Here is a 26,818-nt window from a genome sequence, read left to right as displayed (position 1 = left end):
CTACCGACCATCCCGTATCACACAACCTAGAATGGTCGCGGAATCAATATAATACCTCCCAGGTGTTTCCAAGAAACAACATAGGCCAAGATCTCATATTAACCTCATATCAATTAGCAACGTGCCCCACAAGGACACCTCATAATATCAATCTCATCTCAATTTTACGCTCTCCGGGAAAGTCCTCGAAGGCTACACTTTCTCACTTATCATCATCAGTACCATAACCATACAATACCAATGTATCATGGAAATGAGTATGAGTACGATGCAATGTAATATCGATAACCAATTCAATCCTAAACAGTACCACACATGGCACACAACTAATGTCAATAATAAGGCTGCACAATAAGCCACAATGGAATGACAATTCTCATCTCAATATCAATCAAGCAAAGTACTGCAATAGCATAGCCATGATATTTCACTAATCACCAATATCCGATGTCTCAACGTGGTAACGAGCCAATAAGTAAATAGAACAAGATAAGTCAACAACGCAACAAGGTGGCTAGCCCCCAAATCACACAACAAGGCCCAACCTAAGACAATATCTAACCCGACTTCATCCCTGAAGGTCCACATGTTTTCTCCAACACAAACTAACTATACATATGCTTCGCTAACCGAAGTCTAACCAGAAGGTATGTCGTAACCTACTGGGAAGGCCGAATAGCAAATTCGAAGTGTCAATCTGCGCCTTGCCCTTTCGTTGTGCCTCAAAGTAATGAAAGTCTAGCCATATCTGAATATGGAATTAGAATCAAGAAGATACATTATTCAATCCTTACTTCTATTCAACCCAAATCCCAACCTATGGAATGGGGTTTATGAACTAAAGAGATGAAGTTAGGAATTTATAGGTCTCAACATGAAATTAATGCTCTAGGTGATCAATTCCCATCAATTATAAGCTATAAAACTAACAAATCACTTAAATTCGTATTCTAGGCAAAACCCCCAAATTTGGGTACATACCCTGGCTTTTCAATTCAAGGATTAACCTCTAATAATGGATGCTACATGCTTACCAACATTGAATACATCATATTCTATGATTATCTTAGCCAATTTCATCAACATAATCAACTTAGGAAGTCTAACCCCTTTTTAAGAAACTTTCATGAAAACCCATTTAATCCCTCTTTGATTCTATAGATTTCTAGCATTAGATCATGATTAGGAATAATAACTTGTGGAATCTAAGACCAAAAGAATTACCTTGATGAAGAATCTGCCCCAAAACTCTTAAATTCGCCTCCAAAGCTTAAGGTTATGAGAATAGAATAATGACATAAGGGTTGGGGTTTTATTTAGCCATTAAATAAAGAAACTGCCCGTCAACCTCTTCTGCTATCACGAGACCGCTATAACGGTCCCGCTTCAGCGCTCACCCCACCGCTACAGCAGTTACCCAAAAATGCACTTAGCCGCTTTTGCGGCGTGGCCACCGCTATAGCGGTATTGGTGCCGCTATTGCGGTACATCAGACACCAGAAACAATTCAAGTACTACAAACTCCTTCCGAAATCCGATTATAACCCGAGGCCTATACATACAAACCAGATATGTAGATATACATAAGGACGTGCTATGAACTCGCCTGTGGCCTCAGATTTCCCAACGGGGGTCTCTTTGACCAAGTCAATCCCTAAAACCCCAAAACTAACTTTCCAACACTAGTCCCAAAACACACCCGAGTGCATTGGGAACCGAACCAATCCCACCAATCAGTCGCAAATGATCATCCGGACCTTTCGGAATCGATGAAACTTCGAAAAAGGTCCGCTTACCCAAAAGTCAACTATGAGTCAAATGGTTTTCACTTAAAAGCCAATTTTTCCAAAAGTCACGTCATGACTCACCCAAATTCCTAGGGAATCGTACCACCTGTCCCTGCAGGTCAAAATAGTACAAATAGGGCTTAGGGATGGGTCAATAGTTTCAAAATGGTCAAAAACGCAATAACGACCGAGCGGGTCGTTAAACTTGCTTTAACATGTATACCTTCTTAAGGACTTCTTGATAGTAGGTTGGAGGAAATAACTCGTCTCCATGAGCTCAATCAAGTCATTCCACGTAGGAAGATCAAAGATACATTTTTTAGCCCTTTCTAGCTTCTTGGATGAGGCTCATGGGGATAATGATCGGAATTTGAATTCTATCAATGTAACACTTCCCAAGTTCACGAGGAGTAGTGATCCGGAGGAATTTATTGAATGGAAGTTGCAAAGTGAGAGGTATTCCTCACCAACAATGTGTCGGAGGCTTTGAAGACAAGGTATGTCCTCACTCAATTTGAGGGATATGCCACCGGGCTCGGAATTTTATTTCTTTCCCAATTTTAATGATAACGAATCGATTTGGGGGAAAACACCAAATCAATCACAAATGCGGAAATTAAAGATAATAAGAAATTAGGGGATAAGAATTGAAGAAAAGAGGGATAGAAGCTAGACCTCCTTGATAAGAAATCTGTTGACAAACCTAAGTATATTAAACCTAGACCCTTCCAATTGGATTTATTCAAGGAAACCTAAACTATTTGAATTCCAATCAAGAGAAATCAAATGAATTCACAAATGAAAACTCTAATGAAAATCAATGGATAATGATTCATAGCCAACAAAGGAATCCACCTATGATGAACTATCACTAAATCTATAGCTAAACGAACTATCTCTCCAAAGGAGTAATATCCACTCTCAATTCATCATAATTCATGAACTAAGTAATGAAATAAACTAAGTAGAGTATTTATACACTAGACTAAAGAATACTAGACTAACTATTACAAAAATATCCTTAATGAAGTAAGAGCCTTGTTTGATAGTCTTCTTTAGGGATAATGGCTTGAATTGCGAAAATAGCCTCTTGCATAGCTAGCCACCATCATGTCCCATCTTCTTATCTTCGCTCCACATGACCAAGCAATCATCCATATGTCATATGCTCGATTTGGCCCATGTGTGCTCCTCGGGATCGTATCAAGTTTCCAATGAAAAGGACGTTCATGAATTTCTTCCATATGATGTCTACATAGTGATTGTGACGGCTATTACAGTATATATATATATATATATATATATATATATATATATATATATATAGACACACATACATGTTATTAGTTGAACTTTCCTAATCATTTTCTACTTGGACTCACAATTAATATTTTTCTACAATCGAAGTGACTTGTAGATTTTGTATTACTAATATAATTTTTTATTTAGCTTCTCGCCATAAAATAGTAATAGTTTATAGACTTCGAAAACTAGGAGGGACAATTTTCACTATGGCAGTACCTTAGTTAAGTAAGATTATATGTGCTACTATTGGTATTACTATTTTCAGATGTTGATGGAAGGTAACCCATATTTATATGCATGTATATATATTTTTATTTCATTCATGCATCAATAATTTGTTATAGGTATCATCCATGCATTAGCTATATAACAACAAAGTTGAAATTTATGTTAAGGGTATTATATTTGGCGTGAAAGGAAAGTTGGAAGAAGAAAGAGAAGGGAAAGAGAATGAAAATGAGAGAAAAAACAAACATACACGAACCACGTCAATTTATTTTTTTGTTTTATTTATATTTGTATTTTTATTTTTTACCTAACAATTAAAAGCCCATTCTATGAATTCGAGATTCGTTTTAGGTTTATTGGATAGAAAGTTAGAGGAGATCTATGTCAAAATATTAGGAGCTTGTTCTTATGTTTTTTCTCATCTTATTTAATTTTTGTATTATCATAAAGTGTTCCAGTCACGACCCAACTCGTGGATCAAGCGGGCACCCACACTAACCCCTCTGGTGAGCGAATCCATCCCTTACTTTACCAATTTTAGAATTAACAATGCGGAAGATTAAATCATGCAAGCAGTCTCAATATCATAGATAAATAAGTAAGTGCAGAAACTACAAACGACACCCCAAGTATCTGGTTAAGTCATAGTAAAAGAGCCACTACACAAGTACGTATGTCTGAATAATGGGGAGTACATAAGTGTCTACAATACTGTCCGAAATAGTAAGACAGATATAGCAAAAGAGAGAGAGAGAGAGAGAGAGAGAGAGAGAGAGTTCTTCGGGCTACGGTCTGGAACAATGCACACCCTAGAAACTCAAATATGATGCCTCTAGAATCACTCACGAGGGCCTGACGTGGATCCTGTAACGAACTCTGCACAGAAAAGAGTACAGCAAGGTAGATTCAGTACAAACACTATGTATTGGTAGGTATTATAGGCTGACAATAATTAATTTACATATATGAAGAAAGAAATCGACAAGTAGATATGAAGGCAGTCAAGTGTAGTCACTAAGCATATTCAAGCAAACTCACAGTAATAGGAACCCCAATAGATCTCAGTAACCTCAAATCACAGACTAGGAGAAAGTCTCTATTCCTCGAGTCCGTCAAGTCTCTAAGTAAACACCTTACAAGCAAGTATCAACTCAATGAATTACCAAGCAAGAAATCGATGCTGAAACGCACCATGCAATGATATAAATGAAAATAACAGAATCAATGATATAAGTGGATGTCATATAGATGCATGTGCGATGCAATGCAATGCACTGGCCAACTGTATCATACTGTATTGTCACGACCAAACCCCCCATGACCGGCATCCACACAAGCTCCTAGTGGGTGGACCAATACGTCTAACCATCTACTCATTCAAGTCCATTTTTATTTAACTAAATCAATCAGATATTACCCATCAAGCACAAGAAAAATCAAAATTTAGTCATGCCATAAAATAAGGAAGTAAATGCGGAAGTCCTAACTATTACAACCCCAAAATCCAAAAGTCACCGTACAAGGACTATAATCCAAACATGTCTAAGGAATGTAAGCTATCTAAATAAATAACCAACAATGTCTGGAATAGAAATAGAAATCATAAGCGAAGATCTTCGGGCAGCCTGGCATGGATAGAAACTCACCCTAAATATGTCAGCAAACGGCCTCAACACTAGATATGAGGTCAAGTAGCAGTCTCTGGATCACAATCTGCACTCAAAAGAATGTAGCAAGGTAGTATCAGTACTAACACTATGTAACGGTAGATATCATAGGCCGACTAAGATTAGTATCATGCATACATCACAAAATCAATAAAATAGGCAAGCCAATCAACAACACAATCAAATAACCAAACAACAAGTTAACCAAGAATATTAGCAATCAAGTCACCCAATGATATCAAGAGTCAGATCAATGGAAGCAAACAACAAAAATAGTCTACCAACAACAACCGAATACACGTTGTCCACACATGCTAATTGATGTCATTACTCAGTAGTCATGACCCGCAGGAGACCCATGGTGTCCATGTACCATTCATTCCAAACTCACTCCTCAAACCCGAGCTCACAACTAGGCCACACCCTCACTCCCGGTCAGATATGCCCGATCATACCTAGGCCTCATCCTCACCCCCGGTCAAATGAGCCTTTTCATATATGTATCCGTATATATTGTCACATTGTTTTCAATAATCAAACTATCATTTGTATCGCAATTCCACAAAGAAGATCATATTAACTTCTCACCACAACATCATCAACCTGTAAGTTCCAACACAATGAATAGTGGCACAAAGCCCACATAATGACTCAATCAATAGCATATAGGAAGTTCAACCACACACAATCATGTTTGAAGACTAGACATGCTTTCTCCTATCAATTTCACAACACATACAATCAACTAATCAAAGTTTAACTCAAGTAGACCGTAACCTACCTCAAATGTAGAGCCGGAACAATGCAAATTACTCCGCTACAGCCTTTCCCTTCCGTAAAGCCTCGGAACGCTCAAAGTCTAGCAATCAAAATGGTAAATAAGTCACCATAATCTAGCCACAAAATCAATTCAAAGAACACCCTTCCCTTTAGCCCCATTCCAAATGTGAAAGATTCCTAGGTGTAAATTCGCCCAACGTTGGCCTTAGCAACCACCAACTATCAATCTACAAAGTCATTTAATCAAAACATCCATTACAAGCAGTTTCCATGGTCAAGCTACCATTTTTATGAAACCCTAAGCCTCAATTCACTTAGTTCATGTCTCTAATGGTTCAATTCTTGACTAGAAAGTGATAACCTAAGCTATTAGATGATAAACACACAATAACAATCATAACCCATCAATTATTGAAAGTTTATTAAGTTCTAAGGTTTCTATTACCAATTCACCATTGCAGATCCATAAAAGGGATGATAATCATGGAGATGAAAGCGTATTGATGGAAGGAATAGTTGATGGAAGGAATAGTTGAGACTTACCTCTCAAAGATATTCTTGCCGTAGCTTGGAATTTTGCCCTAGGTGCCTGTGGGGAACTGTTTTGGAGTTTTATGAATAAAGAATTCGGAACTAAATGTTTAAAACACGGTTACTGTTTTTCGTTGACCGATACAGCGGTCATTCTACCGCTGCGGCGGTCTCACTATAGTGGGCAAGTGCCTGCTGTAGCAGACCATAACGAACCTGTCCCTCCGCTGCAGCAGCCCCACTGCAGAGGTCCAGTGCCAACCATAGCGGACACCCCATTTCCCAACTGACCGCGGTGGTGAGATGACCGTCGCTACAGCGGTCTCGCCGCAGCGGTACATCCCATGCCACAGCGGTACTACTGAGGCAGTAAGTGCGCAATTTTCATAATTTTCAACTCTACTGTTACACCTCGGAAATTTCTCCGTGAACGTACAATGAATAGACTAGTGAAGAGTATGAGTGTACGATGTTTTACTAAGAAGGGGATGACTACTTATGAGTTTTGAAAATGCGAAGGTTGCAGATTTGCACCTCGGCCCAATTGGTCGTAAAATAGAATACGACCCGTAAAGCGGTTTACGGACCGTAAACTGCTATCGTCTTTCAACATTCCAAAACTTCAACTTTCTGCCAAATATCTAAATGGTTAAATACGACTCAGAATACGGACGGTAAATCGAAATACGGCCCGTAAACTGTGACCGTAAACCAGCATGACCTCCAGCAAACCCTTCTGGTCTGTTATGCTTAAATGCGGTCATGAAAGACGGACCGTAAACAAGAATACGGCCCGTAAACTGGGTTTACGGCCACTGTGCACTTCGACTACTATTCATAAAAATCATATTTTAAGTTAAGTATAAGGGACCCTTTTTCATTCCATTCATTTGATTTTCACACCACACTTCAAGAAACATCTAGAATACTCTCTAATATTCATCCACAAGAGAAGCATAGGTAAAATCAAGATCAACAACACTAAATCCATGAAATCAAGAGTGTGAAACTCATCAAAGTTCATTTACACCAAGAAATTGCAAAGGAAGTGAAGTAGGGTTTTTGGCATAGAAGAGTATTGCTACTCAAGGCTCATTCCTACCACATCTACGGTAAGTTTTATGACTTTCTCATTATGATTGAAGTATTTATACGTTGAAACACTTGGATTATAGAAGAGTGTAGTAAATGGGTCATAAAATGTGAATAGTGTCATAGTTGAATGATAGTTGGATTGAATTATGAATGTTGATGAGTTGGGAGTATAAATATGTTATACATGACGTGTAGACCATGAAATAGGTGTGATGTGCGAGAAAATGTGATGATGAGCTAAAACCCATAAATGTGGAGAAATTGGAGAAAAATGGTGGAATGTGGTAAATGTAGATAAATGACGATTGTTGATACGATATTGTGAGTGTTGTTGTGAATGTTTGGTAGTTGAAATGAAACATGGGAAAAGTAGTAGAAACAAAGGAAATGCTGCCCAATTTTCCCTAGAAATAGTAGCGCGTTCTTCTCGTCAATTAACTAACGATGGTACGAATTCTCTCTTGAAGGTAGAGACGTGACATCAAAGGAAATCAAGCAAACGATAGCATAGTTAAACGACAAAGGTATGTGAGGCTTATCTTTTCTTTCAAAAGGCACGAATCCTTCAAGTCTTATATAATCCTTCTACAAAACGAAGCCTATGAGTCCTTCAATATATTGAATTACATACGAATACGATGATGATGATAATGAGCTAGAGTATAGCGATTTAAGAAAATGTGGCATGATGTTCCTATAAGGTTAATAATGTTATCCTTGTTAACACTCGCCTTATGCTCTATCTCATTCAAGGCGAGACACGATACTCGTAAACGTTCATAATATAATCGGGGGTTCACGACGTTACGTCACCCCGACATCGTGTGGTTGCCCTTAAAGCTTAACGTATGCTCTTAATGCTAATATATGATATGTCTATAAGATGATTAACAATGCTAGTTTGTAATATGATGATGATATGTATAAAATACCAAGAAATGATAAGATGATGCTATGTTATGAGATGTGTAATAATGATGTGTTATGATTGATTTTGTGATGATAAGATTCCACCGTGCCTATTTGGCCGGGCATGTCACCGCGAATGGGAGTTGCGTATGATTCCACCACGCCTATATGGCCGGGCATGTCACCGCTAATGCGGGCTGCTATGTTTACACCGAGCCTAGAGGGCCGGGCATGATCACCACTAGTGGGCGGCATATGAGGATTACCCGGACGCGGGTAATGATGCAGAGTACGATGTGACGATGTACGTGATGAAGTATGTGATGATGTATGTGATAATGAATGTGATGATATATGGGATATGACAAAACGTATACTATGATGATGTAAAATATGATATATGTAAAGAGTATGTTGCTTATAACACTCAAGCAGGTTATATCTTTTCTTATGATTCATGATGCTTCTATGACATTGTTCATTTCATTCCTGCCTTACATACTCAGTACAATGTTCGTACTGACGTCCGTTTTCTTTGGACGCTGTGTTCATGCTCACAGGTAGACAGGGAGGAGATCTTGCTCCGGACCCTTAGAAGCTGTTAGCTGACTGAAAGCACTCCCTTGTTCCGGAGGTGCTCATGATGAATCTTTTGTGTACAGCTGTATGTGTAATCCAATAGAAGCTCGTAGATACTCAATGTGGGTTATGTGGTTTCACGACGTGGATATTGTGTAAATATATTGATATATGTTGTTGTATAAAAGCATTATGTTTTGTAATGAAAAGCAGTTTCTTTTGTAAAATGAGCAAGAAATCGATAAATGATTGTTGAATAGGTCTAAGAGGTAATAGTACGAGCGGTGCTCGGCGGTTAGCCCCGGGCACCCGTCGCGGCCCCTAGCTGGGTCGTGACATCTACCACCCAACATTTCATTCGAGGCCTCACAACCACAACAAAACATGTACATTGATACATAAACACCATACGGACTCACCCGCGGCCTCGAAATTTTTGACGGAGTTCTAATTTCCTACGTCACCCCCCATGGACTATACACAAACAACAATAATCACAAACAAGTCGAGTTTTAGGCTCTTAGACTTATACAATCGAGTTCCTATTAGCTCGTCCTACCCTTAGGAAGGTTCTATTTGGTGGGGTGATCCGACATTTTCCATAACGTCCGGGAGGGTCGTTACACCAGATACCAATTAAAACGCCGTTCGTCCCCGAACGGACAAAGATGAGGAATATAGGAAAAGTTACCTGTCTCGGCAAAAAACTAACGATACTTGCCACGCATGTCCGATTCTGTTTCCCAAGTAGCTTTCTCCATTGGGAGATTCTTCCATTGAACTTTCACGAAGGCTATTTCCTTCGATCTTAGTTTACGAACATCTCTACCTAAGATAGCAACAGGCTCTTCCTTATATGTTAGGTTCTCATCTAGCAAAACCGAATCTCAACGGATTATGTACGAACCATCACTGTGGTACCTCTTCAACATTAAAATGTGAGTTATTGGATGAACGCCTGATAAGCCCAGAGGAAAATCCAACTCATAAGCTACCTCCCCCACAGGCTTGAGAATCTCAAATGGCCCAATGTACCTCGGGCTAAGCTTGCCCTTCTTCCCAAATCTCATCACACCCTTCATGGGTGAGACTTTCAACAACACTTGCTCTCCCTCTGCAAACTTAAGATCTCGGACCTTACGGTCCGCATACTCTTTTTGCCTACTCTGTGCTGCCAGAAGTTTAGCTTGAATCACCTTCACCTTCTCTAAGGACTATCTCAGAAGGTCCGTACTCCAAGGTATTACCTCAAACGCATCGAACCAACCAATGGGAGACCTACATCTCCTCCCATACAATGCCTCAAATGGAGCCATGTCGATGCTCGAGTGGTAGCTATTATTATATGCAAACTCGGCTAACAGTAAGAACTGATCCCAATGTCCACTAAAGTCTATCACACAAGCCCGAAGCATATCTTCAAGAACCTGAATAGTCCGCTTGGACTACCTGTCAGTCTGAGAGTGGAAAGTTGTACTAAAGTCCAACCTAGTACCCAATTCCTTGTACAAATGCTCCCAAAATCGAGATGTGAACGTTGTACCCCTGTCGGACATGATGGAGATAGGAACCCCATGTAGCCTATCCACCTCACGAATGTAGATCTTGGCTAATTTCTCCGCAGCATAAGTTATCCGCACCGGAATAAAGTGGGCAGCCTTAGTCAACCTGTCAACAATAACCCAGATAGAATCAAACTTCCCCAACTTCTTCGGAAGGCGAACCACGAAATCCATTGCTATTCTTTCCCACTTCCACTCAGGAATGGGCATCCCCTGAAGTGTACCCCCAGGTTTATGATGTTCATACTTCACCTGCTGGCAATTCAAACACTGAGAAACAAACTCCACTATATCACGCTTTATCCTAGTCCACCAGTAGTGTTGTCTCAAATTGTGGTACATCTTAGTAGCGCCAGGATTAATGGAATACCTCGAACTGTGAGCCCCTGTCAGAATAGTCTTGCTCAAATCACCCACACGTGGCACGCAAACTCACCCCTTAATCCATAACACCCCCTCTTCGTCAATCACGGCCTCCTTGGCCTCACCACGCAACACCTTGTCATGAATTTTACACAACTTAGCATCCCCAAACTGCTTAGCCTTAATCTGCTCTAGAAATGATGACCGAGCCTCAACACAAGCCAATACCCTGCCCGTGTTAGAGATATCCAGCCTCATAAAACTGTTAGCCAGAGTCTGAACCACTGTAGCTAACGGATGCTCCGAAGAAATCAAACGAGCCAGACTTCCTATACTAGCTAACTGCCTAATCAATGCGTCGGCCACCACATTGGCCTTACTCGGATGATACAAGATGGTGATGTCATAATCTTTCAGCAGTTCCATCCATCTCCGCTGCCTAGAATTTAGATCCCTCTGAGTGAACACATACTACAAGCTACGATGGTCAGTGTACACCTCACAATGGAAACCATATAAGTAGTGCCTCCAGATTTTCAGCGCGAACACCATTGCTGCCAATTCTGAGTCATGAGTAGGATAGTTCTCCTAATGCACTTTCAACTGTCGAGAAGGATAAGCAATCACCTTCTTTTCCTGTATCAAAACAGCACCTAAACCAGAACGTGAAACATCATAATAAACAATAAAATCCTTGCTCTCCACGGGCAATGCTAGAATAGGCGCTATAGTCAACAATGTCTTGAGCCTTTAAAAGCTTTCCTCACACTCGTCGGACCACTAAAACGGTACCTCTTTCTGAGTCAAACGGGTCAAACGAGAAGCAATAGAGGCAAACCCTTTCACAAATCGATGATAATAGCTAGCCAGACCCACGAAACTACGAATTTCGGTCACTGATGCGGGCCTAGCCCACTCCCTGACTGCCTGAATTTTTTGCGGATCCACTATAATACCCTCTCTCGAAATTACATGCCCAAGAAGGACATAGAAAAGAACCAAAATTCACACTTGGAGAACTTAGCATACAGCTTCTTCTCCCGCAATACCCCAAGAGCAATCCTCAAATGTTTCTCATGCTCTTGCTTGCTTTTAGAATATACAAGGATATCATCAATGAACACTATGACAAAAGAGTCTAGAAAGGGCTTAAAAACACTGTTCATCAAATCCATGAACGCAGCTGGGGCATTAGTAAGCCCGAAAGACATAACCAAGAACTCGTAGTGCCCATATCTAGTCTTGAAGGCTTTCTTAGAAACATCCTCTTTCCGAATTTTCAACTGGTGGTACCCTGACCTTAAGTCAATTTTAGAGAACACAGAAGCTCCCTGTAACTGATCAAACAAGTCAACAATACAGGGAATGGGATACTTGTTTCGCATAGTTACACATACGCATAGACCCATCCTTCTTTTTAACGAACAACACAGGAGCACCCCAAGGGGAGTCACTTGGGCGAATACACCCCTTACTCAATAGATCTTGCAGTTGTTCTTTCAATTCCCTTAATTCTGCTGGCGCCATTCTATAAGGTGGAATAGAGATAGGACAAGTCCCTGGGTCTAAATCAATCTGAAAGTCAATGTCACGGTCAGGTGGCATATTTGGAAAATTCGCAGGGGACACATCCGCAAACTCGCGTACCACTGGAGCCAAATCAATAGATAGAGTATCTGCGCTGGTATCATGGATATGTGCCCAATAAGCTAGGCAACCCTTCTCCACTAGTTTCTTAGCATGAAGAAGGATATGATTTTCTTAGGGAGGAGACTAAGGTTACCCTTCCACTCAAGTCTAGGTGCCCCGGGCATAAATAAGGGAACGATTTTGGAGTGACAATCTAGAATTACATAATGCGGGGACAACCAACTCATGCCCAAGTTGATATCAAAATTTCACACCTCGAACCATGGCCTGGGCATAACACGGTACTCGGGCCTTGCTTGCATGTGTCCGAGCGAACCTCATGGCTTGCTTGTCAACATAGGCATCAAAACAATATAATCTATATGATGCAATTTAAATGAATCATGAAAATGTAATTTGCGGAATAAAGTCTTGAAATTTCCTCATAGCATAAAATATCATGAAAACATAACAGTCTGCAAACATGAAAGCATAACTGACTCTGTGGACTAACATCTATCTATGAAACCTCTAAAACATGTCTGAATACTAGCTACCAGGGCATGGCCCTGGACTACCATAAACTAAATACTAATGCAGACTCCATGTTGAACCTCGAGAGGAGTGGGGCTCACCAATAAGATGATAACTGAAGTGATCCTACTGCGCAGGTATATGCTCCTGAAAATTGGTATCTGCACCGTGAAGTGCAGGCTCCAGGAAAAAGGGACATTAGTACATGGTGAATAGTACTAGTATGTAAAACCTGCTGAAATGAAGAACATGGCACAACATAAATATAGGACATGAACTGAAACTGAATGTAACTTGAACATGGGCATGAAACGTGAGTAAAGTCTGAAAACAGGAAATCAATGGAAATACATGTATGTAAAACTGCTTGTAACGTGGGGAACGCTATAGTATAACTGACAACATGATCTGGTACTTGCGTCCTACCAGCAGAACACTCACACCTTGCCAGGGATATGAGATTTAAGTAATAATAAGCATGTAAGGATCCAAACTGCATAATGAAGGTGTTGCCTCCTTACTGACAACCCTTATCCTACGGTGGCAACGTAGTTTCAGGCTATCTGAGCCTTCTCGGTTAACTAAGCAATTCCCAAAAACTTGAACATGATATAGTTGGCTAAGAAGCCCATGATTTTCGTGAAATAACTTGTAAATAACTTGTAATCATGATTTCACGAAATAACTTGTAACATGGTTTCATGAAATATCTTGTAACATGGTTTCTTGAGATAAGTTGTCAAAGTCTTGCAAACATGTTCTTGATTCATGAGTAATAACAATAGTTCATAATTATATATATAATTGACTTGAAAACATGCTTGTAACTTGCTAGATAAAATCATAAAGTTTCATATAAACATAATGAGAACACATGAGGAAGAATTCATGATTCATGGATTAAGCTAGGGTTCCTAATAACCGTAATGGAAGATTAGGAATACAATAACACATATAGATACAAAATTCATGTTCATAAATACATAAATACGGGCTACCAATATGTTGGGTTTAATGCCCTAGGATTTGAACTTCATGAATATCAAGAAACAGAGCATGGGGAAGAATGTAGAGATTCCCACATGTGGATGGAAGTTCTACATACCTTAATTGCTCCAAAACTTGAATTAAAGACTTGAGTTTTGGAGAATATTTCCTAAATCTTGATTCTTGAATCTTGAGATGGGTTTTCTTGAAAACCCTAGATTAGGAATAATAATTTCTTGCTTAGATTATTAGAATATATGTTAGAATTGAGTTGGAAGGGTTTGGATTGACTTACCTTGATGTTTTGGATTGTTGCTAGGGCTTGGGATTGTGAATAATGAAATAAAAGAACTCAAGGCTTGAATTTATACAAAAGTGAGGCGGAAGTTATATGGACGTATTATACGGTCCGTATAAAGTTATACGGTTCGTATAATATGACTATATTTCATCATGGCTGAACAGAACGTCGATTTGGAGCGTCATGAAGTACGGATGACTTATACGGTCCGTATAAATTCTGTGGGCCATATAAGTAGTTCGTATAACATGACCAGTGAACGGACTACTCTGTACTCCGTCAGTAAAATGGCCATAACTTTTTGTACAGATGTCCCCTTGACCCCCATAATATACCGTTGGAAAGGTATTTCAAAGGGCTACAAATTTAATTCAGGAAGTTTTCCCAAATTCCAAATTAATAAAGAGGTAATGGTCGTAGGAAGTAAGACTTTCTACAAACTCACTTGCAAACATGCCCCGTAGAGTGGCTTCCAACTTTGCTTTGCCCAAAGACATTTCTTATGACTTGATTAGTTTTCAAAACACTTCCTATAACCCTCATATTGGTTCCATTATATTATCATCTTATGAGTCAAACCTTCGCCCGAAGCTACGAGGTGTTACACAAAATCTACCGTGTATAGGATCATTAAATCCGCCCAAGTACTATATCCTATAAATATAATCGCGCAAGAAGGGTAGACTCTATCTACCACCACCGAATCCCCAATCGGAGTAGATACATAAATAGGGGAATCAAGAGTATCGCACAACATATCCAAACCCACAACAAAATTTGTAGACACATATGAAAAAGTAGAACCCGGATCAAATAAAACAGAATACATATAAGTAAAGTCTGAAAACAGTAAATCAATGAAAATACATATACATATACATATATATATATATATATATATATATATATATATATATATATATATATATATATATATATATATATATATATATATATATATATAACTGTTTGTAACATGGGGAGTGCTATAGTATAACCAACAACATGACCTGATACTTGCGTCCTACCAGCAGAACACTCACATCTTGCCAGGAATATGAGATTTAAGTAATAATAAGCATGTAAGAATCCAAACTGCATAATGAAGGTGTTGCCTCCTTGTTGACAACCCTTATCCTACGGTGGCTACGTAGTTTCAGGATTTACTGAGCCTTCTCGGTTAACTAAGCAACTCCCAAAAACATGAACATGATATAGTTGGCTAAGGAGCCCATGATTTTCGTGAAATAACTTGTAATCACGATTTCACAAAATGACTTGTAACATGGTTTCATGAAATGACTTATAACATGGCTTCATGAAATGGCTTGTAAACATGTTCTGAAGTGATATAACATAAACATAGTTTCATATCAAATAGCTTGTAAAACATAGGTTTGTACAACATAGCATAATCATGAGTTCATATTGTAAAGCTTGTGCGAAAACATGTAGAGTGTTTCTTGAAAATAAACACAATGATTTATAACTTGTATGTAAAAAACCCATGGAATGCAAAGTATGGGTTTTCATGGATTTCGGACAGATTCTCAATAATCATAATGAAATATCAAGAACTCAATGAAGAATTGATAATAGTAATTCAATACATAATATAATCATGGGACATGGACCTAGATCATGAACATGGTTAAAAACCCTAATTTTCGTAAAGATTCATACTTTTATGGAAAAAGAGACGTGGGGAAAAACAATGATGTTCCCACACGTAGATAGTAACCCTATATACCTTAATTGCTCCAAAAACTTGAGGAAAAATCTGAATCCTTGAAGAAAAATCCCAAAATCTTGAATCTTGAATCTTGAGATGGGTTTTCTTGAAAACCCTAGGTTAGGAACAATGATTTCCTAATTAGATTTCATGAATACATGTTAGAATTAACTTGGAATGGTTGGAATAGGCGTACCTTGATGTTTTGGAAGAATGAGAGGAAGAACCTTTCGTTCTAGGGTTTGGGAAATTGAAAAATGAAATAAAAGAACTGAAGGCTTGAATTTATACTAAAGTTAGGCGGAAAATTATATGGACACTTATACGGTCCGTATAATATGACCATATTTTATCATGGTGCAAAACAGAATGTCGAGTTGAAATTTCATGAATTATGGACGAATTATACGGTCCGTATAAAATTATATGGACCGTATAACTCATTCGTATAACATGACCAGTGAGCGGACTGCTTTGCAATCCTTCAGTAAAATGGTCATAACTTTTTGTATAGATGTCCGCTTGACCTCCATAATATACCGTTGGAAAGGTATTTTAAAGATCTACCACTTTCATCAAGGAAGTTTTCCCAAATTCCCAAATAATAAAGGGGTTATGGTCGCTGGAAGTAAGACCTTCTACAAACTCACTTGAAAACATGCCCCCTAGAGTGGCTTCCAATTTTGTTTTGCCCAAAGACTTTTCTTATGACTAGATTAGTTTTCAAAACACTTCATATAGTCCTCATATTGGTTCCATTATACCCTCGCCTTATGAGTCGAACCCTAGCCCGAATGTACGAGGTGTTACAGGTAGCCTCTCGAAGATAAGTACAGACGTCTCTGTATCGATCCGCAATACTCTACGAGAAATGTCCTTGTACGATGAGATCGATGAACCTAAAGCTCTGATACCAACTCTGTCACGACCCAACCCGCCATGACCGGCACCCACACTAACTCCCAGTGGGCGGACCAATACGTCTAACCATCTACTCATTCAAGTCCATTTTTATTTAACCAAATCAATCAGTTACTACCCATTCAAGCACAAGATAAATCAAAATTTAGTCATGCCATAAAATAAGGAAGTAAATATGGAAGTCCTAACTATTACAACCCCAAAATCCGAAAGTTACTGTACAAGGACTCTAATCCAAAACATGTCTAAGGAATGTAAGTTGTCTAAATAAATAACCAACAATGTCTGGAATAAAAATAGACACCATAAGTGAAGATCTTCGGGCGGCCTGGCATGGATAGAAGCTCACCCTAAATCTGTCAGCAAACGGCCTCAACGCTAGATATGAGGTCGGGTAGCAGTCTCTGGATCATAATCTGCATCAAAAAAATGCAGTAAGGTAGTATTAGTACAAACACTATGTACCGGTAGATATCATAGGTCGACTAAGATTAGAATCATGCATACATTACAAAATCAATAAAATAGGCAAGACAATCAACAACACAATCAAATAACCCAACAACAAGTCAACCAAGAATATTAGCAATCAAGTCACCCAATGATATCAAGAGTCAGATCAATGGAAGCAAACAATCGAAATAGTCTACCAACAACAACCAAATACACGTTGTACACACATGGTAATTGATGTCATTGCTCCGTAGTCATGACCCGCAGGGGACCCATGGTGTTCATGTACCACTCGTTCCGGACTCACTCCTGGGACCCGAGATCATAACTAGGCCACACCCTCACCCCCGATCAAATGTGCCTATTCATACCTAGGCCTCATCCTCACCCCTGGTCAAATTATCCTTTTCATATATGTATCCATATCTATTTTCACATTGTTTTCAATAATCAAATTATCATTTGTATCTCAATTCCACCAAGAAGATCATATTAATTTCTCACCACAACATCATCAACCTGTAAGTTCCAACACAATGAATTGTGGCACGAAGCCCACATAATGACTCAATCAATAGCATATAGGAAGTTCAACCACACACAATCATGTTTGAAGACTAGACATGCTTTCTGCTATCAATTTCACAACACATACAATCAACTAATCAAAGTCTAACTCAAGTAGACCATAACCTACCTCAAATGTAGAGCCGGAACAATGCATATTACTCCACTACAGCCTTTCCCTTCCGTAAAGCCTCGGAACGCTCAAAGTCTAGCAATTAGAATGCTAAATAAGTCTCAATCACTCTACCCACAAAATCAATTCAAAGAAAACCCTTCTCTTTAGCCTCATTCCAATAGGTGAAAGATTCCTAGGTGTAAATTAGCCTAACGTTGGCCTTAGCAACCACCAACTATCAATCTACAAAGCCATTTAATCAAAACATCCATTACAAGCAATTTCCATGGTCAAGCTGCCATTTTTATGAAACCCTAAGCCTCAATTCACTTAGTTCATGTCTCTAATGATTCAATTCTTAACTAGAAAGTGATAACCCAAGCTATTAGATGATAAACACACAATAACAATCATAACCCATCAATTATTGAAAGTCTATTAAGTTCTAGGGTTGCTATTACCAATTCACCATTGTAGACCCATAAAAGGGATGATACTCATGGAGATGAAAGCGTAATGATGGAAGGAATGGTTGAGACTTACCTCTCAAGGATAATCTTGCCCTAGCTTGGAATTTCGCCCTAGGTGCCTGTGGGGAATTGTTTTGGAGTTTTATGAATAAAGAATTCAGAACTAAGTGTTTAAAACACGGTTACTGTTTTCCATCGACCGCTGCGGCGGTCTCGCTATAGCAGGCAAGTGCCCGCCGTAGCGGACCATAATGAACCTGTCCCTCCGTTGTGGCGAGCCTAGACCCGTTGCAGCGGCCCTACTACAGCGGTCCAGTGCCCGCCATAGCGGACACCCAATTTCCCAACTGACCGCAACGACGAGATGACCGCCGCTATAGCGGTCCCGCTGCAGTGGTACATCCCCCGCCACAGTGGTACTACTGAGGCAGTAAGGTCGCAATTTTCACAGTTTTTCAACTCTACCACCCAACATTTCATCTGAGGCCTCAGTACCACAACAAAACATGCACATTGATACAAAAACACCATACGGACTCACCCTCGGCCTTGGAATTCCCGATGGAGTTCTAATTTCCTACGTCACCCCCCCCCCCCCCCCCCCTCTTGGACTAAGCACAAACAACAATAATCACAACAAGTCAAGTTTTCAGCTCTTAGACTTATGCAATCGAGTTCCTATTAGCTCGTTCTACCCTTGGGAAGGTTCAATTTGGTGGGTGATCCTATATTTTCCATAACGACTGGGAGGGTCGTTACACGTACACACATGCTACGGACGAAAATCCTCCACGTCTCGATTGTCATGACCCATAGGGGACCCGCAAAGTCCGTGTACCAGTCACTCTGCACACAGCACAGAGGTGACTTTCACAATGCTAGCCACTCCATACACAGCCCAAAGGTGACTTTTATCTTTCACTTTCTTATCATACGTTTCCGGAATCTTTTTTTGTCCATCAAACTTTCCATTGGAACCACATCACAATATCATGAGAAATGCAGGATGAAATGCATACATGAATGTCGAATTAAACAATAATCATGGGGGTGAATAACTATAACAACATCTGTAAATCAACCACCAATACACACTTATCCCCAAATCTGTGCAATGCCACGTCCGGAACAATTTCTCTTCGGACCATATAGGTAACATCAAATAATATATGCATGAGATTCCATATGAAATATGCATGTAGCAAACACCACAATAAGAAGGCTCGAATGTTTCACTTCCTCACTTATCATCATTAAAATCAAGTCACAGTTCAAACCAATGTATCAGATGAAATGAGAATGCATGCCGTGCAAGATAACCTCATTGACCTTAAATCATAATTAGGATCTCACTCGTGTCTTATCATAAATACACATCACAATTCCAACCTAAATCATTATCCTTTCCTTGTTCCGATGATAAGTGACAGAATAAGAGAGAGATGAAGGCATCGCAAAACACAACATAGTAAATAGGGCGACAAGCCCAACATATCACATATGGCGACAAGTCTAATCACGATAACAAGGCAACAAGCCCACATAGTCAAAAATAATACCAACCTAAAAGTATACATCCCAACTTCATACCCGAAGGCCTAACATGCTTTCCCAGTCAATAACTAACTCCTACATATGCTTCACTAATTGGAGTCTAACCGAAAGGTAAGTCGTAACCTACCTCAATGTCGAGCGGATGCCACGAACTAATCCACTTGAGTCTTGTCATTCCTTTTCAGAGAGCCTTAGAACGATCAACGTCTATTAAATATGAATTCTACATCAAAATACGAATCTATGGATACTCATTTTGTCATACTTTTACCCGGAACCCAAAATGGACCCAAAATAGCCAAACCCGAGCCCCAAGGGGCAAAACTGGAAATTTATTTTAAAATTAGTTTACCCATATCTTAATTAGTCTAGATCCAAAAAACTCATTCAAAAAGCCATCATCTTGATCTTCAAAACCATGATTTACCACTTTTCAACTTTTGAGTTCAAAACCTCAATTTTCCCCAATCAAACTCGGATAAAATCGATAACCAATGAAAATAAATTTGAGGAAACATCAAAATAAAGGTTGAATACATACCCCTTCGTTGAGACGAGAACAACGCCGCGAAAATCACCTCAAACAGAGCTCTAGAACTAAAAATATGTTCAAAATACTAAATGAACGCAGTCTGATTTTTAATACACAGCGATTTCCGCTTCCGCGCCCAGAAATCTGCTTCTGCGACCACAATACAACAATAGTAGTCCCCGCTAAAATGACCATAACTCCCTCATAAGAAGGAGAAATGCAGCGATTCTTTTTGCTATGGCTTCGTAATTACGATACGGATCTTATGGTTCAACCGAAAAACAAAACAAAGGTGGTTTAATCAATATGGTACCCTTATGGCCAAAGAAACTACGCCGAAAACATTGAATACGAGCACGACACAACCCAAATCCATTCGAAACTCATCAGAATCTCACCAAAACTTGCGGACAAGTCTAAAATCATCATACGTGGCCCTTTATTTTCCAAAATCATCATACGAAAAAATACACTAATATAAAAGAAAAGATGGATACATACGTGGCCCCTTAAATTTGTTCGACTTTTCCATTAGACACTTGAACTGAAAGTTATACCTATTGATTAACTGATATTATTTAAAATTGTGCCTATTAAATCCACACGTAGTTATGTGGCAAAAGTAACCAATGAATTTACAGACACGTAATTTTTAACACTCCCTCTATTCAATTTTACTTGTCATGTATTGACTTCGCACGCCTATTAAGGAGCCAAAAATAGAATGATAATTTTACTGTATCATCCTTAATTATTGCTAAGTAACCTAATGATTGAAATCAATAAAAGTTTACTAGAAAAATTGTGCAGTCAACTAATTGAATATTAATTTCTAACTATTCACGTATTCCCCATAAAAAATAGTTCTAGAGCAAAACTTTTCATATCTTTTTATCTTTATACAAAGTGTTGGAAAATCTTTCATAATTTCAAAGTGTTGGAAAAAGGAATTGGAAAATTTAACTCATCAATACTAAGGTATGATAGGAACAAAATGGTAGATTATGATTTGATTTTCTAAACTGGACAAGTAAAAATAGATAACTATTTTTGGAAGAGAAAATTAAGCTAAGTGTCCATTTGGCCATCTAATTTGCCAAAATTAGCTCAACAATCACCTTCTCACCCAGCTAAGCCTTCGGCAATCTAGTTTGCATTCAACTGATTTGGGTCCAGATTTTTGAATTACCTGGTGACGGCAGCCAGTGACGGAGACGACGTCGCCAATGATCAGCAGAGTGTTCCTTGCCGATGAATATCCGGATCAATTTGGGTTTTTAGTTTGGTATTAAAGTTTTAATTTTTATATACTTCTTTTCATATTTCTGTGGAGTTTGTGTTGCAAGATATTATTTTACCAAATTCTTGATCTTTTTTCTGCTATGTGTCTTGTGGGTCAATTTGAGTTTTTAGTTTGATATAAACTTTTATTTTTTCTTGGGTTCCCAGTAATTTTTGGGGATCTGTAGGAAACTATCAATGTATGATTAAGGACCCAAAATTTGAATTTCGAAGGCTTTGAATATGATTAAAAGAACTCTTCTTGATGCAGTATCGGAAGAGTCTTCCTCTTCTCCAAAATCTCATAGAATCTCTGTGAGTAAGGCTTTCTGTTTCACTTTTTGATAGAAGGCGTCATGCTGTCTCCACCATTTAAGCTTCCGTTCACTGATGCCGACGTGTCATCCACCACATCAAACAAGATTACCTTCCTCCTCACTGGTGAACCTAGGATTTAAGAATCGTGGATACCTCATTAAATTTAATAAAATAAAATCCTGAGCAAAGATTCGAACTCAAGTTTCCTAATTATCCAAATCTTTAAAGTTCCACCTGGAAAGTAAAGCACCCAGCTGTGTTTTTTATTTCTAAGGTGCTTTTCGAGTTTTTCTACCCAATTTTCATATATTTTTTATATAATTATATCTAGACTGCGTCGAGTTTAACGGGCGCTGAAGCACTATTACATTGGGCATAGGTCCGCCCCTGTTCCTCCTCCGCACCGTTCCGATTCAGAATATCTAAAATTCGCCAGAAACTCATAATCGATGATGAAATATTCCACATATAGTGAAAAAATCAGGGAACGCGCGACTGGGATGAAACGATAGCACATACAGTAACTTGGTTTTTTGCTCCAGGAGTATTGTTTTCCCGAAATTTAATTGTGTGTCATCTTTATCTAAATGCTCTTTTTTGATGAAGTAGTTTCATTTAAAAGGCATCAAGCAGATGAAAAATTACAAAAAAAAATTAAAAAAATTGAGCAACTTATATATAACTATACAAGACAGATATATTATCTAAACACTGCAATTTGAGTTGGTTTCGTGTGTTTATTCATGATTGTACAAAGCATATATAGATATACAGAATATATACATTATCTATACACTATTGATACAGTGGGTTATATCGGCTGCAAACTAGATGTGTGACCATATATATGAGTCATTTCTCCTTTTTAGCACACAGGACAAGTAAAAATGGACGGAGAGGTACTAAAATAATCTAACTTTTTTTGTTTCTTACTACTTGGCTTTTTGAGCCCAAATAACGTCATTTCATCTTCTTCCCAGGGAGCAATCCCCACATCTTTTACTGATTTTTATCTTCACCATATACAAGATTTTTTTTTCTATCAGAATTCTTTTTCTTCCATGTTTTTTCTCTTTATTTTGGCTGTTTACTCCATTCTAATGCCAGCGCAGTAGTCAAGAAGACCTCCACCAAGAAAATGGAGCTGATAAGAACCATCCTTTAATTTGTCTATTAACAGTAAACTAATTCTAGTATTCATAAGAAAATAACAACAGCTTCAAAATCATAACTTTCTAGATTTAAGACTACATGGACGAAACGAACAAAACAAAATGAAAAATGACAAGGCTAAAGAATCATCCCCACAAATCACAATTTTTAAAAAATTTCAGATGAAGAAATCATCGTCGTTGTCATCATGGACGTCAGTCGTCACTGCTGCTGTATAGGTCATCGTCGAATTACTCGCCGTCATGAGTGGGTTTGAAGAGAAAACAGAATAAAATTTTACTCAATTCGGGTTGCAGAGTCATTAGCTCAAATTCAAGATATTAATCTTAATTAACAAAAATATGATTAAGACATTTGATTAGGACGGGGAAGACCGAAGAAGAAGATTTGGTGAACGTTGTTAGCGTCCTTATGGAGAACGTAATGTGTGTGTATTTTGTTGTGTGGATTGTTGGATTTTATGGTGTGGATGGGAAATAAAAAAATGTACGGTTTGAAAGTGCACTAAAATCAAAACACATCTTTTGAACTGCACCTCTCCATTACATCATTTCATTGCTTATAAATTTAGAGGCCTAGCCTCACATTTATACATAGAAATTTGAATTCTTTCTCCTTCTAAATTTTCCTCTACATTAGTTTTCAAGACAAAAAGTATAGTAGAATCGTGTGATTTGTTATTGAATTTGCGTTCGATGAAGTTAGTGGTGTTTGAGATACCGTTATGCCATTAACATGTATATCCAATTTATCCTGCAAGTAATCCATAACCTCATACAGTGAATGGATTAAATTCCTTAAGAACACACAGTAAATTTTATGAATTTGAATATTTTCAATTTTATACATTAAGATTAATTCAAGTTTCTGATTTACTGATTTTGACCACGGTTTTACTAACATGGTAGATGGTGACGACAGCATGGTGGGAAAGAGAAGAGAAATTGGTCGGTGTATGTTGGTAGACTGGCGGCAATGGATGACACGACAGAGAAGGAGGGAGGTGGATGGTGGCATGGAGAGAAAGAGGGGAAAAAAACACTTTTTTTTTTAGAAAACAATTGCTTCTCACACGCTTTTGAATTAGTGTGGTACACCTGCTGTCTATGTGAGCAACAAATGTTAAAATAGGCACAATTTGATTCAAGTTCAGCTGCTTAATAGGTATAGCTTTCAGTTTCGGTATCCAGTTGGAAAAATCAGACAAGGGAGTAGGATTGTAGTGGGTATGTTGTTATTGAGATAATTTAACCACATATTTATCTAAAGCTTGTTTTAGATCACAAATTTCAAAAATTTCATTTCTTCGAGTCTAATCAAATGATGCCACATAAATTGGGACGGAAGGAGTACTTTTTAGGATAGTGAAAGGAGAAGAAGGACAATAAAAATTGAACTCACACCTAGTATATGAAATATTTTTGCCAATATTACTAGATTGTAAGGCTCTATGCAAAAGATCGTATTTCTCAAGTGTGTGAGAAGGAGAAGAAGGACAATAAGAATTGAACTCAACTCACACCTATCATGTGAAATACGTCCCCCGATCTTCTAGATCGTAAGCTTGGGTACAAAAGAACATGCTGGAATCGTTCCTTCAACTTAATATGTGTGACATTTTTTAATTGTAATGATTAGTATAAATTTTATCTTATTTTCAGCTGAGCTCAAATATTATGAAAATCTAGACGTAGCACTAAATAACATATTCTTTTATATATAAATTTGCACTCCAGCTTTAGTTTGCACCCCCGTCTTATTTTTGTTTGTCTCACCTTAGCATTTTGATCGTGCCTATCCTGCCCCTGCCCAATTCAAAACCATTTTCTTATTATTATTATTATTATTTTTGTTACCTTTTTAATAATTTAGTTAATTATCAAATAAAAAATTTAGATAAAAAAATATTTACTACGTCGAGAGAGAGTTGATGAAACAAACAAATCAAGGAAAAGAAGTTCCTATTTTCCCGTTTCCATTATAAGCTAACTAGGAAAACAAATTAACCAAAACTTACACAGTCAAACTTGTCCGGAAATTTCATTGCTGCTATAGTGAGGTGCTGTTATGCATGTATACTGACATTCGATATTTCAATCTCCTTTAACTGTTATAAACAAAAGTACGCAAACAATTAACTTTTTGTACTTTTTATGTTATAAACGAAAACAATATACTTGTAAATTTTAGAATCTCAATTGATTTTCATAACTCATAAATTAAAAATTGAAATGACTAATAAATTACTACTAAATTCATAGCTAGTTGTATCACATAGATAAAGAATTAAAATTCATGGAACATATGCATTTTAAATTAATTGAGAATTTAAATATTTCAAGTTTGACAAAAGAACTCTGCAATTTAGGCTGTTTCGTAAATTCTAGTCTCTTAGTGATAATATAATGCTTGAACTGACGAAGAATTTTGACCAAACTTTCAGCAAAAGGTGATTCAATAGCTTTTCCTTGAAGGCTGTCTTAGTGCTTAATAACTGACTCTTCTATCTCCAAGTAGCAGTAGGTTGAGACTCTTCATCAAAACTTTTGTTGTCACATAATATATTTCTTACAAAATATTATTACACGCTATTTGAGTATGACTGTTATAGAGAGGTAATTTTACAAAGAGTGTACCGCTATAATGGATGTCATTGCTGTTATAGGCAAAATGCTGTTATAGAGAAGTAAAATATAATATGAAAAATCGATTCCGGAGAAAATTAGGCCGTTATAGTGAAATGTTGTTATAACGAATGACAATTATAGAGACGTTTGACTGTACATGAATTTGGTTGAGTTATGCGAAATTGACCCATTAATGGAATGGAATTATTCCGAACCCAACCCCCCAAATTCGAACATATTACACTTATACCATAGGTGTGGTAGGAAGGAAAATATTATTCACAAAAAAATAATAATATTTCTTACTATTTTCTAGTATTGTAAAAATGAAATATTATCCTAAAAATATTTATATATAACCTATATAAATACTATGTGGCTGGGGGTAAAGGTAGGGGTGTGGGAGGCTATGGGAAATGGAGGTTGAATGGAGTAAAATGCCACTAACGGAACTTTTTTTCCCTACTCCTACCAAAGTCATTTTCCTTATTTTTAAAGAACTGATTTTTTAAAATTGGAAAACAATTTCCTCCCTATCAAACACACCCTATGTGTACTAATAACACGAAACAGACTCGGGTTGAAATCCTTTGTAGCAGGAAACTCAAAACCTCACACTTTGATGTAAACAACTTTTGCCAAACGCACATCCACAAATTGAGGATAACATAAGCCAGTAACGTTTTGTGCAGCTCTCCTGGTTTCCAATCCAGCTACAATAGACTAACACCAGCATTTCCAAAAATAAATACAAAAACAAGCACTAGCACCAATTTCAAGTGTGACAGAGCAGCAGCTCAAAATGCCAATCGGAGACA

The 26,818-nt window shown here is 38.0% G+C and overlaps 1 long non-coding RNA gene across 1 annotated transcript; it reads left to right on the top strand.

The window, feature by feature from the left end:
- Nucleotides 1-23,870: 23,870 nt before the first annotated feature.
- LOC132631650 (uncharacterized) lies at nt 23,871-25,089 on the top strand. The gene is made up of 2 exons (XR_009578951.1): nt 23,871-24,132; nt 24,282-25,089. It is a non-coding gene; the product is annotated as an uncharacterized LOC132631650 (long non-coding RNA).
- The last annotated feature ends 1,729 nt before the right edge of the window (nt 25,090-26,818 follow it).

Source organism: Lycium barbarum, chromosome 3 (genome assembly GCF_019175385.1).
Source record: "Lycium barbarum isolate Lr01 chromosome 3, ASM1917538v2, whole genome shotgun sequence".
NCBI lineage: Eukaryota > Viridiplantae > Streptophyta > Magnoliopsida > Solanales > Solanaceae > Lycium > Lycium barbarum.
Note: the sequence above shows the minus strand (reverse complement) of the source record. Positions and strands in the feature narration are given on the sequence as shown.